The sequence below is a fragment of the Magnolia sinica genome, chromosome 12, assembly GCF_029962835.1.
Source record: "Magnolia sinica isolate HGM2019 chromosome 12, MsV1, whole genome shotgun sequence".
In the NCBI taxonomy this organism is placed as follows: domain Eukaryota; kingdom Viridiplantae; phylum Streptophyta; class Magnoliopsida; order Magnoliales; family Magnoliaceae; genus Magnolia; species Magnolia sinica.
Window position 1 is genome coordinate 3,729,254 of NC_080584.1, and position 17,615 is coordinate 3,746,868.

The following is a 17,615-nucleotide window of genomic DNA, read 5'->3' on the forward strand; positions in this document are numbered from 1 at the left end:
TTGTCATGCCTTTGAAAATCGGCTCGGTATAGATTCCGATTTTAAATTTCTAAGTGTTAATTTAATAAAATAGGCATGTGTACTCGTTTACACTCACATTTATTTCGTATACAAATAATTATGGTAACATGTTTCAACTTAGTGAAAACAAAGCGAAGTAGATATAACAAAATGCAGGAATATATATAACATTCAAAATCTAAAATTCCAAAAGGGATGACTACCCATGTAAGAATTATATAAATTATAATAATTATAATATGAATAGAAGAACAACTACCAAACGAGAAGAAGATAGAAATCTATTGGACGCCCCAAGCGCACTACCTGAAAAAATATCCTCAAAATTGTTACTTGGGACATTTAGGGCGTGTTTGATTTTTCAACTCACCGAAAAATACCTTGTAAATATTTAATAATTATTTCCCCGGTATTTACCTCACTTTTTTCAACGTTTGATTTGATCGCATGCTTTTTTTACTCAAAAATCGAGAACACCACAACATATGTGTGGGTCCCACTGTGATATATATCACTTATCCACACCGTTCATCTATTATGCATAATGCATTTATGGCATGAGCCAGAAAATGAGGCATATCCAAAGCTTAAGTGGACCACGCCATGGGAAAAAGGGAATTGAATACTTACCATTAAAAACTTCTTAAGGCCACTGTTTCTTGTGGTGTGGGTCATTTGAGTGTTCGATGTACCTCATTTTTCGACTCATGCCTTAAAATATTGTGTTAAAACGGCTGGATGGAGTGGATATATTATATACATCACCTTGGGGTCCACAAATATAAAAGAGCTCTTTTGAACCAGTTTCCAATGTAGCAAGTACGATGGATTTTCAAACAAGTGAAATAGTAATAATTATCCATTTCCAGGGTATTTACACAGGCCCTGAAAAATCAAACACGCCCTTAGTGAATAGTATGTTCATAACAAATATATATTCATACATGTAATACAACTTAAGCATGTTACATCTAATACACATATACTAAGCATGTTACATCTAATACACATATACTAAGCAAGTTACACATGTTACAAATATAATTAAGCATAGGCAATGATGATGATACAAAACAAACAATTCTTAAGTTGGTTATTTAATGCATTATATGATTTTATGCACAATAGTTGGCCCGCAGCACAACCCAACAATAATTTTCATGATGATATGCGCAATGATTGGCCCACAACACAACCCAACAATATTTCCATTATGCTATGCATGATTAGCCAATTTGTTATTATTTATGGTTTATACAAGAGGTTGGCAATGTTAGGATACCATCATTCTATTAATAATCGTTAAACGGATTCACGTAACTCGTGGCAGCACATAGTAGCCCCTCGCCAATGTCCATTGATTCAAATTTGGGTTCATCATCCAATACTCCATACAACTTAGTTGGATTAATATTATTGCTTGTCACCCAAGGACAATCACATATAGGGTGAAGGTCATCACCTACACCCTAAATGTGGAGAAGACACTCCACTCGAACCATTAACAACATGATAGGGTTGCGACATTCATAAGTGCTCGATGTTCACTATGGGAAGGCCCGTCACCCAATGTTTTACCAATATGACGAACTTGTCACCCAATATTTTACTTATGTAGTAGGCACGTCACCCAAGCGTAGGTGGATGACTTGGACACGATGTCTCATACCACCATATCCGGCTCATAAATCTTCGTAGAATTGTAACGCACTAATGGTTATGAGTAGGGCTGTACACCAATCGGGCTAGCCCGGTTAACTCGCTTGACTCAACCCGAAAAAGCTCGACTCGGCCTGACCAGGAACTGAGTTTCGATCGGGACAGGCCATTTTCTTCAGCCCAAAACTGAGTTTGGGCCGAGTTCGGATAGGTCCCAATTCGGCCCAACTCGGTTCGAAACCCGACCTGGCCCGACTTGGTTGAGTGATGTGTGTGTGTGTGTGTGTGTGTGTGTGTGTGTATATCAAAACCTTACCCGTTCCTTTCCTCTTTACCCTTCTGGGATAGTTCAATGCCCATCTTTGAAGTGACAGTGACTCATCTACCTCACAGACGTATAACTTGAATGACTTAGATTCATCCAAATACAAAAAAGAATTATAATGTCCCAACTAGTTAGATTTTTTGTGAGTATATAGTTCAACTATTTAAATCGTTGATCGAGGGCCTTGTAATGGGATGCGAATTACCTGTCAAAGCCCTTCCCATGAACTTGCTGTAAGGTCCGAAACTAGCCCGAACTCGCCCAACCGCTGACCGGGCCGAGTTCGGGTTGGACATTTTGGCTCGGTGACCGGGCCAGGCTAGGTTCGGGCTGAGTTTGGCTGGTGACCAGGTCAGGCCGGGTTGAGCCCAATTCGACTCGTGTACACCCCTAGTTATGAGTAGACTTAAATCAATGGTAATAATTGTATCTCAAATTCTATCGAGTATTATATAATCACCAAGTATAAGAATGATTAAGTCCTGCATTAGACTGATGTAACCGATTACAAAAGACCTTGGACAAACCGGCATTGGGTACAAGGCATTTCGTGTAGTTCCAACTATTGTCGATCGTTTGTGTTCAACTTCGATCGGCCATATAAGCCACCCTGAAGTGGGCTATCCGCATATTCAAATAGTTTGCGGAGCTCGATCCACCACAACAACAATTCAAATTTATCCGCTACATAAACATGATTATAAGGAAATTCAATACCACAGTATGGTAACCAATTGAACACATGTACAATTCAATGCAATTCAATTCACATCAACACAATTTAATCATATTAACATTTCTTAACATTCGACATCGAAGAGTTTTAATATTAAGAGTTTCTTATCATTCAAGCATTTTATCGAGAATGTTATCAACCAAATAGCAAACAAATACATTTAATTATTCTTAAATGTTTGGTATAAGTTTGAAGGTAGATTTTCACCTTAAAGTCGAAAGTCTTCTATTCGGATGTGGTTCTCGTGTCAGAAATTTAAGAAAAATGCTACAAACCATAATTCATCAACAATTTCATCATTAGTAAAGTGAATTATAATCTAATTAAAATTTAATTAAGGGTTAAGGGTTATACTTAACTTAGTTCGAGCAAACCCCAACTTGATTCGACTAGTCAAGATTCAGAATTGGTGTACAATAGCATCCATATGGAGCCACGCCTAAATTCGACTTCCTCAATAGTATAAGTCATCCCTAATCGATTATCGAGACCCTAAGTCCTAGTATAAACAAACCTTAGAGTTAGGGTTTCCGAGAAACGATGGAAATGAAAGGGAGTTTCTAACCCTAATGGCTCAAAAATGTAAGAAACGAAAGAAAGAGATAAAAGGACAACTAGCGAACCTCTTACCTATGAAGGTGTGAAGAATCTGACTCGAAATCGTCGAATTTCAGCCGTGGAAGACGTGAAACCAAGCATAGAGGCGAAATCTTACAAAATCCGGTGAGCACGGGGATCGGACGGCGTGATCCGACATTGGGCCCCACCATTTCTCTCATTCCCCTCTTCTTCTCTTCCTCTTTCTCTCATTTTTTAGGAAAAAAATCGTATGAGGAGAGGGAGAGTGAAATAAATGGATATTTATAGTGTTAGATGTGGTGCAAATGGCCCTAATGCATAGGTACCTACCATTATAACCCTATGAGAGGTTGTTTCTAGCTTTTGAAGCCTACTAGAGGGTATATGGGTCTATCTATATCGAAGGATGGTTGCCCTTAATGGTGATCTATGCAACACTTCGATCGCACTACAAATTAGACACACCGATCAATGGTTATGATCAAAAGTCAGTTCGACGATTATTGATCATCGATCGGGGTCATGGTTATACAAATGTGTGGAGAACAATACTCTAGGTTAGAGTCCTAAATTTGGTTGTGATCTAATGGCTCGAAAGTCATAACTTGAGAAAATATCAAAGGTTGACAATTAACTTAAGTTCATTTTAATTTCAGTCTAGCCTCACACAACACATGTGTTGCCTTTCGGCTCCAAACCGAGCGATTCTGTACACCACCTTGACTCAACATCTACGATGGACATCAAGCCTAACAAGACAAATTTCTTTCTATAGTTTTGGGTTTAACGAACCACTAACGGCCGATTTAAAGCTCGTTTGGTTAATCTAGGAATTTCTGGAATAGGTTAAGGGTTTTGGTCCCAAATACTTGCAAATACACACACGGATATACACTTAATTCGAGAAATTAAAGGTAACAAACAAGGACATCCAACTCCCAAGTTGAAAAAAATCTGGGATGTTACACTTGGCATTACGCATTTCGCTTCTCATACACCCTCCTATTTATTATCTAGATGACTCGTAAGTGTACGCTCTGCACTTTGCTGAATCTTTAGATCCTAGTATATCATAAATCAAGTATCACTTAATCTTATACTTTATCTTATTTACTACTTGTAACGTCCTGGAAATTGGGGGTCATGCATATACTCAACTCTCGAGTTCCCGAGTGTTACTTATAACTGATTTTCATTGATATGCGTTTAATCAGGTTGAAATGCGCAGCGTGGAATTTCTTAGAACATGAAGCACAACCACACATGTCTACTGAAATGAAAGAGATCTAGTATATATACAGGTCCAAAAATATAAATGGGTCGCACGAGGTGTTACACTACTGGTGTATTATAATCGTTTACTTTCTCTTATTTTTTTCTTTTGTAACTACTCTTCTAAGAATTTCACCCTAGGTTAAGATAGCATAATCTTCTTGCGGCGAGTTTGGTGAGTAGTGATTTACTATTCAGTTTCTAACATTGTTCACAACTACCTAGTTAGTTAAATAAAGCCATTTAGACCTTAAAGCATTCATAAAAATCATAAAATCACAAAATGTAAAAATTGTACATAAGTGTCGCAAGAAGGGTGCCAACGTATATCTTTTCAATTGCAGATGTTTTTACCTAGAATCTTCGATCATAAATCTTATCTAAGAGTTATCTTATTTAGGGAATCTCTAATTCTCTGACCCAGGATAATTATATGGGTCTAGTCTGTTGAGACTCGTGGAAACACACAAAGATGAATCAAATAAAGTAATCATAATCGCAAAAGTAAATCCAATTAAAGAATAATCCAATTTTACGTGGAAAACTCTTACAGGAAAAAACCACAGTACAAGTAAGAATGCACTATAAAAAATGAAGTTATAAGAGATGAAACCTTACAAATCAAAGCCCTAGCATTTTTCTCTAAAAAACTCTCTAAAACCTTTAAGCACGTCTTAGGGAACCTTAACTTTTTCATAATCCTGTAACGCCCTGGAAATCGGGGGTCGTGTATATACTCGACTCCCGAGTTCCCGGGGTCACTTATAGCCGGTTTTCATTAATATGCGATCTAGTCTAAATGCGCAGTCTGGAATCTTTTGGAACATGAAGTACATCCACACAAGTCCACTGAAATGAAAGAGAACAAATACAAATATATATATATATATACATGTTCAAAAGAATAAATGGGTCTGTAACACCCTAAAAATCGGGAGTCGCGTATACGCTCAACTTCTGAGTTCCTGAGAGTCACTTTTAACCGATTTCATTGATGCGTTTAATCAAGTTTAGTTGCGCAGCCTGGAAGTTCCTGGAGCATGAAACATAACCATGCCAGTCTACTGAAATGAGTGAAAAACAAACATACAATCATATACATGTCCAAAAGTATGAAAGGGCGCATATGACGCTACCCAACAAAATTTCAAAAGAATAGCAAGTCCAAAAGAATAGAACTGAGCCCCTTGCTTAGTGATCCAATCCCACCTCTCAAGCTGGCGGTGAACCCTCCATCAACTGGAAGTAGGATAGCTCGTCCTCCTCGTCGAAGCTCGCCTTACCAGGCTCCTCTGCCCCTGAGTCACCTGCATCTATAAACGGGTCTGGTTGGTGTTTTAAAATACCGTCCCAGAGTAGGAGTGAGTAATCAACTCAGTGAGTGCTATTAGTCTCAAGTTATCACAGGCATTAATTATAATATGGTCTTAATGAAAAGCAGACAATCACATACGTCTAAGTAATCTTATTAATACACATGTATGCAGCATGACATGATGCATGCCCTCACCACAACGCTCCCTCGAGCGACACCATCTAACGATCGCAAATGACAACACTCCCTCAGTGCAACCTCGACTGCCGAGTCGCCACCCTAACTAGTGCGATGTAATGCGATCGTATTAGCCGAGTTATTAGTTAGGTCCATTCATCCAGCAGATTTGGGAATCTAGTACACCCCACGTATCAATTACCTAAGGGGTTGCGAGGCCAAGACCCCTCAATGCGTTAGGCCGAGACCCCGTGGTCCATGATCCCGTCGGGTTCCTCATCCCTGACTTCAAGCACATGAGGAGTGCCGTGAGAAATGAATCGCTCGCGGTCACTACGGGGAGGCGCGGTACCCCAGCATAGGCCAACAGCTCGGACACAGTGTCTCATTCCACCATGCCCGGCTCATCAGGCTGTGACCAATTTCAAATGGATTATTGATGGGCTACCACGGTTGTAGGGTATTCTAGATTCCAAACATGTGTGAGCAAGCAGAGTTAACAATCAAGGTTGGTCAGATGGTAGGCTAGACCTCACGAGTCAGGCGAGCGTGAGGCGTGTGATATCAGGCAAGAGGGTCCCATGTAGTCGAACTATCGTTTGTGTTCAACTTCGATCGGTCGTATAAGCCACCCTAAAGTGGGCTATCCGCATATTTAAATAATTTGCGGAGCTCGATCCACCACAACAACAATTCAAATTTATCCACTACATAAACATGATTGTAAGGAAATTCAATATCACAGTATGGTATACCAATTGAACACAGGTACAATTCAATGCAATTCAATTCACATCAATACAATTTAATCATATTAACATTTCTTAACATTCGACATCGAAGAGTTCTAATATTAAGAGTTTCTTATCATTCAAGCATTTTATCGAGAATGTTATCAACTAAAGAGCAAACAAATACATTTAATTATTTTAAAATGTTAGGTATAAGTTTGAGGGTAGATTTTCACCTTAAAGTCGAAAGTCTTCTATTCGGATGCGGCTCTCATGTCAGAAGTTTAAGAAAAACGCTACAAACCATAATTCATCAACAATTTCATCATTAGTAAAGTGAATTATAATCTAATTAAAATTTAAGTTAAGGTTAAGGGTTATACTTATGTAACATCCCGTCCAGCCAGAACGGTGTCCTGGGGTGTCCACGTAGAATTTGCTGCAAGGCTGTTCGATTATACTACTTGTGGCGTGGTTCCATGAATAAATTAATCTAGGATTAGCCAGATTGAGAGGACCAGACGAGTCATGGCAAGACCTAGTGTGGGCCGCCAAGCCGGATGGCCGTTTACGCTTAGCAACAGCCCGTACGGCTTATACCGCGACGCGGGAAGGTCAGAAAAATCTAAAAATTTAGAGAACCATAGAACTCACTGGGCTTGTGGACCATCGCGGACCACGGACCCAGCGGACACCTAGAAGTGGGATTTGGCATTGACTAAATGCACCCCACTAATGCCATGACCGGAATCTGGTACTCGCAAATGAAACGGAGATACCAGGCTATCCAACCGTCGAATTTCTTCTACATTTACGGTGGAGGTCTAATGAATTTTCCTACACCCGTCCACAAACTCTGGGACCCGATTGTGGAACGGTGACCGTTGATCTCAAATCGGGCCCGTGTGACCAAACCCCATATCCGATCGTCCCTAAATTTTGCATGGCCCTTCATCAGGCCATGGAGCAACTATCCTATGAATTTAATAGCTAGAGGGTCACTAGAACCACTCCAATCACCAAAATGGACCCCACAGGGCCATTTAAAGATCGGAACCGTTGACTCAAATCCCATAACCATTCATCCGTTTGTTCCCAAACTTTATATGGCCCCCACCAAATTTGGTGGCCAAAGGAGTGTTAGGGTCACTCCAACTCCAAAAGTGAATCCTAGTAGGCTATTTTGGAAATTTGAGAAAACTTAAGGCCAAAGGGCCCAAGTCTAGGGAATAAACCCTAACTCTCATAACTCTCTCTCATTTGCCACAACCACCAAGAGAGAAAGAGAGTGAAGAGCTAAGAGGAAAAGATAGTGTGAGAGGAGGAGATACAAGGTGGATCCTAGATCGAAGTGGGGCCCAAGAGAGTCAACCCTTCCAACTCCCTACCTCTCTTACAAGGAAAAACTCTCCTCCTTAACCTCAACAAACGTCCGTGGGTTGCCTAGGTTAGATTTTTCACCCATTTTTCTTGAAATCCATGTAGTAAGATGAGATTGGTTCGGAATTCTAACATGTAAGAGCTTGTTTTAGGGATTCTAGCCGATCGACCCGAAAGCCCTCTTCCCTAGGGCATTTTCCGAATCTCTAACAACCCATAGGTGCGGACTATTATTCTTAGGTGGCCTAGCACCAATTTTAGTAATGATTATGATCGTATGGATGCAATATTTGAAATTCTAGAGAAACCCTAGGATGTATGTGTTGTGAAATTGTATGGATTGTATGTTTGGCTCTTAAATGTCGTCCTTGCCTCTCACATGATTTTTGTGTATGTATGAATTCATGATTATGCTATGTTTGATTTCTTCATATATTATGCCTCATAGTATATATGATGTCATTTTGCTTGAGCACATGATTTCGTAATATGGGGGAAGTGCTTAACTTCCTCATAGGCCCACATAACTCACATGCATTTGTTCATGATCGCGATAGCTTGCTCGTTGAGAATATGTGAATTTTATGATTGAGATGCATGAAAACATTATGTGATATGCTAGTTGATAACTTGGATTGTCGGTGTGCCATGGATCCCCTCACCCTCTTGGGTTGGTCAGGAACTTGAGGAGAGACGATAGTATCATCGGTTGGACTATGATATGGCTAGACCCGTGAGTTTGGGCGGGTGTGCCCGGGTGGCTGTAGTTCTACTACATGGGTCCATTATGCCCAATGTCACTCGTCTCACGCTCGCCTGACTCGTGCGGTCTTGCATACTGTCTGACCAACCTTGTTTGTTAACCCTATTTGCTCACACATGTATGGAACCTGGAACACCCTACAACCGTTGTAACTCATCAATAACCCATTTAAAATTAGTCCACAGCCTCGTGAGTCGAGCATAGTGGAATGGGACACTGTGTCCGAGTTGTCGGCCTATAATGGGGTACCGCGCCTCCCCGTGGTGACCGCGAGTGATCCCTTTCTCTCGGCACTCCTCATGTGCTTAAAGTCGGGGATAAGGAACCCGATAGGATCACGAACCGCTAGGTCTCGGCCTCACGCATTGGGGGGTCTTTAGGGCATTAATACGTGGGGTGTACCAGATTCCCCAATCTGCTGGATGAATGGACCTAACTAATAACTCGGCTAATATGATCGCATTGCATCGCACTAGTTAGGATGGCGACTCGGCAATCGAGGTCGCATTGAGGGAGTGTTGTCATATGCGATCGTTAGACGGAGTCGCTCGAGGGAGCATTGTGGCGAGGGCATGCATCATATCATCCTGCACGCATACACATTAATAAGACTAGTTAGGTGTTTATGATTGACTGTTTTTCATTAAGATCATACTATAGTTGATGTCTGTGATAACTTGAGACTAATACACCCACTAAGTTGATCACTCACTCCCACTCTGGGACGGTGTTTTAAAACACCAACCAGACCCGTTCATAGATGCGACTCAGGGTTGGAGGAGCCTGGCGAGGCGAGCTTCGACGAGGAGGACGAGCTATCCTATTTTCAGTTGATGGATGACTCTCCATCGGCTTGATGGTCAGGATTGGGATAGCTGGGCAGTGGGCTCAGCCTTATTCTTTTTTAGCATAGCATTTTTTTGTTTGTTGCTTTGGTTGGGCACGCCTTGTATGATCCATTTATATTTTTAGACTTGTATTTATGATAGATTTCTTTCATTTCAGTAGACTTGCATGGTTATATTCATGTTCCAGGAATTTCTAAGCTGCATAATTAAACTGGATTAAATGCACATTAATAAAAACTGGTTAAAAGTAACTCTTGGGAACTCGGGAGTTGAGCGTATGCGTGACCCCCGATTTCCATGGCGTTACAAGTATGTTAGAATCCCATGTAAGTCTCTCCTCTACACAAGGGTTTCAAGCAAAAAGGGATGAAGGATCTTACCTAGACGATCAACGGACGATCCTTGGGGTTGTAATATTGGATTTTTCCCTTTAGAAAAAGGATATGGAGATGCAAGATCAGCTTCCTTAGCTCCGACCTCGATCTAGGGTCCACCTTGAATCTTCCCCCCTCTCTCTTTCTTACCTTTACTCTCCTTCACTCTCTTTCTCTCTTGGTGGTTGTAGTAATTGAGAGAGAGTTATGAGAGCTAGGGTTTATTCCCTAGACTTGGGCCCTTTGGCCTTGAGTTTCCCCAAATTCCCAAAATAGCCTACTAGGACTCATTTTTGGACTTGGTGTAGCCCTAACATTCCTTTGGCCACCAAATTTGGTGGGTAGGTGCCCTATGACCCGATTAGGGCCCGCGTAAAATTTGGGAACCAACGGATGGACGGTTGTGGGGTTTAAGTCAACGGTTCTGATCTTTAAACGGCCCGAGGGGTCCATTCTGGTGATTGGAGTGGTTCTGGTGGCCCTCTAGCTATGAAATTCCTAGGATAGATGCTTCATGGTCCGATGAAGGGCCATGCAAAATTTGGGGACGATCGGATCTGGGGTTTGGTCGTACGGGTCCGATTTGTGATCGACGGTCGCTGTTCCACGATCGGGTCCCAGAGTTGGTGGACGGGTGTAGGAAAATTCATTAGACCTCCACCGTAAATGTGAAAGAGATCCGACGGTTGGATAGCCTGGTATCTCGGTTTCATTTGCAAGCGTCAGATTCCGGTCCTGGCATTGGTGGGATGTATTTAGTCAGTGCCAGATCCCACTTCTGGGTGTCCGCTGGGTCCGTGGTCCGCGATGGTCCACAAGCCCAGCGAGATTCATGGTTCCCTTCATTTTTAAAATTTTCTGATCTTCCTGCGTCACGGTGCAGCCCATACGGGTTGCTGCTAAGGGCAAATGAGCCATCTGGCTTGACGGCCCGCACTGGGTCCTGTCATGATCCGACCGGTTTATTCTAATGGGCTAATCCTAGGTTGATTTGTCTGTGGTACGTCACCGCGCATGGTTTGAATGATCGGTCCTGCGAAAAATCCTACATGGACACCCCAGAACACTGTACTGATTGGACGGGTTGTTACAATCGCACATAACGCTCCCCAACAAAATTACAAAAGAATAGTAAGTCCAAAAAGAATAGAATTGAGCCCCCTGCACAACGATCCAATCTCGCCTCTCAAGCTCGCGGAGAACCGTCCATCAACTGAAAATAGGACAGCTCGTCCTCCTCCTCGAAGCTCGCCTCACCAGGCTCCTTAAGCCCTGAGTCACCCGCATCTATGAACGGGTCTGGTTGGTGTTTTAAAACACGGTCCCAGAGTGGGAGTGAGTGATCAACTCAGTAGGTGTTATTAGTCTCAAGTTATAACAGGCATCAATTAAAATATGAACTTAATGAAAAGTAGTCAATCATCAACACCTAACAATACTTATTAAAATGCATGCATGCGAGGTGATATGATGCATGCCCTCGCCACAACGCTCCCTCGAGCGGCTCCATCTAACGATCGCATATGACCTCGACTTCCGAGTCGCCACCCTAACTAATGCGATGCAATGCGATCATGTTAGCCGAGTTATTAGTTTAATACATTCATCCAGCAGGTTGATGAATCTGATACACCCCACATATCAATGCCCTAAACTGGTTGCGAGGCCAAGACCCCCCAACGCGTGGGGCTAAGACCCCGCGGTCCATGATCCAGTCGGTTCCTCATCCCCGACTTCAAGCACATGAGGAGTGCCAAGAGAAAGGGATCGCTCGCAATCACTACGGGGAGGCGCGACACCCCAGCATAGGCGACAGCTCGGACACAGTATCCCATTCTACCATGCCCGGCTCACGAGACTGTGGATCAGTTGCAATTGGTTGTTGGTGGGCCACTTATGGTTATAGGGTGTCCCAAGTTCCATACATGTGTGAGCAATAGGGTTAACAAACAAGGTTGGTCAGACAGTAGGCTAGACCGCACGAGTCAAGCGAGCGGGAGACGAGTAACATCGGGCACAAGGGACCCATGTAGTCTAACTACAGCAACCTGAACACACCCGCCCAAACCCACAGATCTAACCCTAGCATAGTCCTACCGATGAGACTACCGTCTCTCCTAATGTTCCTGACCAACCCAAGAGTGTGAGGGTGATCCATACCCTGCCAACTATCCAGGTTATCATCTAATACATCAAAATCATGTTCTCATGCATCTCAACCATATAAAACTAATACTCCTACCAAGCAAGAAAACATTATCAAGAAATAAGGTGCATGTGAGTGTGAGGGTTTGTGAGGAAGTTAATCACTTTCTCCATCTTAAGAAATCATAAACACAGGGGTAATAAATCATACACACAATGAAGCACCACATATGGGGGAAAAGAATTAGGCAAACATGAGCATATTTTCATCCATACATAATACCAGGTGAGAGGCAAGATCAACACCAAATTTGAGAGATAAGCATGTACATCCATATAATTCCAACAAACATGTAATTCCTAGGGTTTCTCTAGAATTTCAAATATAGCATCCAACCAATCAAAATCATTAAGCTCGTACTAAAATTGGTGCTAGGCCATCTAAGAACAATAGTCCGCACCTATAGATTGTTGGAGGTTCAGAAAACGACCTAAGAATGAGGGCTTTTGAGTCGACCTGCCGGAATCCCTAGAACAAGCTTTTGCATGTTAGAATTTCATGACAATATCTTCTTAATACATGGATTTTCAAGAAGAATGGGTGAAGGATCTTACCTAGACGACCCACGAACGATTGTTGAGGTTATAGTGTAGAGTTTCCCTTGGGGAAAGGATAGGGAGTTGAAATGGTTGATTCCCTTGGGCCACACCTCGATCTAAGGTCCAACTTAGCACTCATTCACTCTCTTTTTCTTCTCCCCTTACTTTCTAGCTCTCTCTTTACTCCCTTGGTAATGGTAGTTGTGGTGAGAGTTATGAGATAAGGGTTAGGGCTTTATTTCCTAGAGTTGGGCCAATTGGCCTTAAGTTTCCTAAAATACCCATAATGTCCCTCTAGGACCCCCTATCAATGTTGGGGCGGACCTAACACCCCCTTGGTCACCAAATCTGGTGTGTAGGTGCCTTATGGCCCAATAAGGGGCCATATAAAATTTGGGGACAAACGGATGAACGGATATGAGGTCTAAGTAAACGATTTCATCCTTTAAATGGCCTTGTGGGGGTCGATTCTGGTGATTGGAGCAGTTCTGGTGGCCCTATGGCCATGAAAGTTATAGAGTAGGTGCTCCTTAGCCTGATGAAGGGCCATGCAAAATTTGAGAACAATCGGATATGGGGTTTAGTCATACGGGTCCGATTTGTGATCAATAGTCACCGTGCCACGATCGGGTCTCAGATTTCGTGGACGGGTGTAAAAAAATACATTAGACCTTCACCATAATTTTTGAAGAAATTCAATGGCTGAAATGTCTCACATTTCAGTTTTACTTACAAGTGCCAGATTTAAATTCGGGCCTTGGTGGGGTGCGTTTGGCAAGTGCTAGATTTCACTTTTGAATGTCCACCAGGCCCGTGTTCCGCGATGGTCTACAAGCCCAGTGAGGCCAATGTTTCCCAAAATTTTTATAAATTTCTGACCTTCCTATGCCGTTGTAGGGCCCGCACGGGTTGTTGCTAAGTGATACTGCTATCTGGCTCGACGGCTCAAGCTTGGTCCTATCATGGCCTGTCTAGTTTGCTCAACTGGGGCAATCCAAGATGCATTTATTTGTAGCACGTCACCGTGGGTGGATTAAACGAATGGTCCTACGGCAAATCCTACGTGGACGCCCCAGGACACTGTTCTGGTTGGACGGAACGCTACAAATCCACATTACATCTGGTATATATACTACCACAATCAGAATAGGAAATAAATTGCGCACTTATGCAGTTCTGCGTGCGCTTTTGATGAAACCTTCGATGGCATCAATAAGCATCAACGACCAGTCAATGATAGTGAAGCCACCTTTGTTGTGATCAAGTAACAACTCCAAAACTATCCAGCAATCAACTAAATTTTTTTTCTTCTTATTTTCTCAATAGGATTGAGACATATTTTCAAGTTTGCATGCGCCTGCATACTTATAACACAGAGCCCAAAATTGAAGCATATCCAAAACTCAAGTGGACCATATCATTAAAAACAGTGCAATCTAAACGCCCACAGTAGAAAACTTCTACTGGCCACATAAATTTTCGATCAAGCTAATGTTTATTCCCTTCATCCATGTCTGGATTTCATGAACAAGTTGCATTACAACTCTTACCCGAGTGGTAGACTCCCAGGAGTTTCAACACCGGGTCAAGAGTTCGAGTACCCACCAGTGGTGAAATCCCACGGCGTGCGTGTGTGGGGTGTATGTGCGTGTGTAAGCGTGTGTGTGGGGTGCCTGTGTGCGTAAGTAAAAAATAAATAAATAAATAAATGATACTACGGAAACAAATTCATGAAATCGGATTGCGTACTGAGTTACTCAGTACGCTTTTATCGTACTGAGTAAAATCAGTTGGGCCCACCGTGAATTTATGTGGTTTATCCACACCATCCATCCAGTTTTACCCCTAATTTTAGGGTTGAACCCAAAATCGAAGTAGATCCAAAGCTCAAGTGGACCATTACATAGGAAACAGTGTGGAATACTGATTTCCACCGTTGAAACCTTCCTAGGGTCTAAAGTAATTTTTATTTGTCATCCAACCTTTTCATAAGATCACAAAGACATGGATGAAGAGAAAGCATAAACATCAACTTGATCCAAAACTTCTTTGGCCTCCAAAAAATTTCCAATGGTAGAGGTTCAATCAAACCGTTTCCTGTGGTGTGGTCCACTTGAGATTTTAATTTGCTTCTTTCTTGGGCTCAAAACCTAAAATTATCTTTTAACAGGGATTAACGGAGTGGATAAAAGAAATAAATAACAGTGGACCCCACACACTTTACTCACTACGCTAAGGGTACTGAGTTACACAGAACGCAATCCGCTTCCCAAATTCATATGGTGTATGGTGTGGCCCACTTAAAATTTGGGCTCATGCCTAAAGCCAGCTGGTAAAACAGATGGATGGCGTGGCTAAGACACTTTCATCACGGTGGGCCCCACAGAGTTTATTGTGTACTTAATCCACTTCCAGAGGTACATGAAAGTGGATTGCGTCCTGCCCTCCCTACGAACTTGGTCTATGCAAGGGTTCTGTGGGGCCCACTTTCGTCTATCTTTGTGTTTGCCGTTCATCCAGGTGGGCCCCACTTAAGCATTGGATCTGCCTATTTTTAGCCTTGTACATTAAAATGATCTGGAAAATCGATGGATAGCGTGTATATAACCCATATTCCACGGTGGGCCCCACAGATCCCCTCTGCATGGACTGAGACAAAAATCATGTAGCTTCCACCGGAAGAAACGGTGGAGATTCAACGCCGACCGTTAAAACTCTTTTTGCAGACGATGGATTTTTTGGATCAGGCTGATATTTGTGATTTACCTTTATACAAGTGGGAGTGACGGTATGAACGGATTGGATTATAAGTAGATTTTCATCATTGGCCCCTGGAAGGTTTTGACGGTGGACATGTTCATCAACACTGTTTCATGCGATGTGGTCCACTTGAGTTTTGGACCTCCATCATCTTTCGCACCATGTCCTAAAATAATCTGGAAAAATGGACGGACGGAGTGGATATAACATAAACATCACGGTGGGCCCCACAGGGCTTGTGGTCACGGAGGATTCATGTAACCCCCGGTTAGGAAAGTCACGTCCGTTCATTTCCTCAGTGTGTAGCGTACAGGTACAGATACTAATGAGTGGACTGGAAAGTGATATCTGAATGTGGTAAAGCACCTCCGTCGTACACGTGGCAGGCTGGAAAACGACACCCATCTGCATTTTGGTGGCCATCCGAAACTGGCCTCACTGGCAAAAAATATTCAACGGCCCACATTGAAGGGGCAAAAGTACAGTAAAATGATGTCGGACTCGGATTCGGTAGTGGCACCTCCATTAACAAGGTCAGTTCTGGAAAAGTTTTATGGGCCCCACCATGATGTATATATTTTATCCACACCGTACATCTATTTTTTAAGATCATTTTAGGGCATGAGCCAAAAAAAGAAGCAGATTCAAATCTCAAGGGGACCACAGAATGAGGATTGAACTTCCACCATTAAAAGCTTCTTAAGGGCCGCAGGAGTTTTCGACTAAGCTGATATTTGTGTATTCCCTTCATCCAAGCTTTTGACTTTCCTCGTCTTTTGAGTCATGCCCTAAAATGATATGGAAAAATGGATGGACGGCGTGGATAAAATACATACATCATGATCTGGTCCACCTAGCTTTTCCAGCACCGACGTGGAGGGGTCGCCTACCGAATCCGATTCCCATAATATCTTCATCATTTACAACCGAGGGCCACGCTTGGCAGGTCACAAATATGGACGGTATGTATGGATAGAGTGCTGAGTAAACTCTGTGGGGCCCAACATGATGTAAGTGTCTTATCCACGCCGTCCATCTGTTTTACCATCTCATTTGAAATAATGATTTCAAAATTGAAGCATATATCAGGCTCAAGTGGACCACACGGAAGGAAAAAGTGTGAATTGAACTCTTACCGTTGAAAACTTCTTGAGGGCCACAGATGTTTGGGATCAATCTGATATTTGTGCATTCCCTTTCATCCATGTCTGTGTGATCTTGTGAACAGGTTGGATGACAAATACACATCACTGTGGCCGTCCTAGGAAGGTTTCAACAGCAGATGCCATTATCCCCACTGTTTCCTGTGGTGTTGTCCACTAGAGCTTTGGATATGCTTCAACCTTGGGCTCATGTCCTAAAATGATCTGGAAAAACGGATGGACGGCGTGGATAATCGCATACATCCACAGTGGGCCCCACAGTGTTTACTCACTACGCTAAGTTACCCCCACCAGGACGTAGCTGGAGACGGACGGTCCTGTCAGGGCTCTGTGGGACCCACAATGATATATTTGTTTTATCCAAGCCGTACATACATTTTGAAATATAATTTTAGAGCATGAGCCAAAATATTAAGTAAATCGAAGGCCTGAGTAGACCACACCACAAGAAGCTGTGGTGACTATGACCCCACCGTTGAAACCTTTCCAGGGCCCATCGTTTTTCCATCTAAACTGTTCATAAAGTCACGAAGTCCTGGATGAAGGGAAAATGCAAATATCAGCTTGATCCAAAACTTATGTGGCCCTACAGATGTTTTCAGCTGTAGGCATTCAATCCTCACTGTTTCTTATAATGTGTTTCACTCTAGTCTTTGACCCTCCTAAGTTTCTGTTCTTACAACTAAAATGTTCTATCAAAGTAGATGGACGGCTTGGATAAAACACATATATCACGGTGGGCCCCACAGAGCCCCTGACAGGACCGT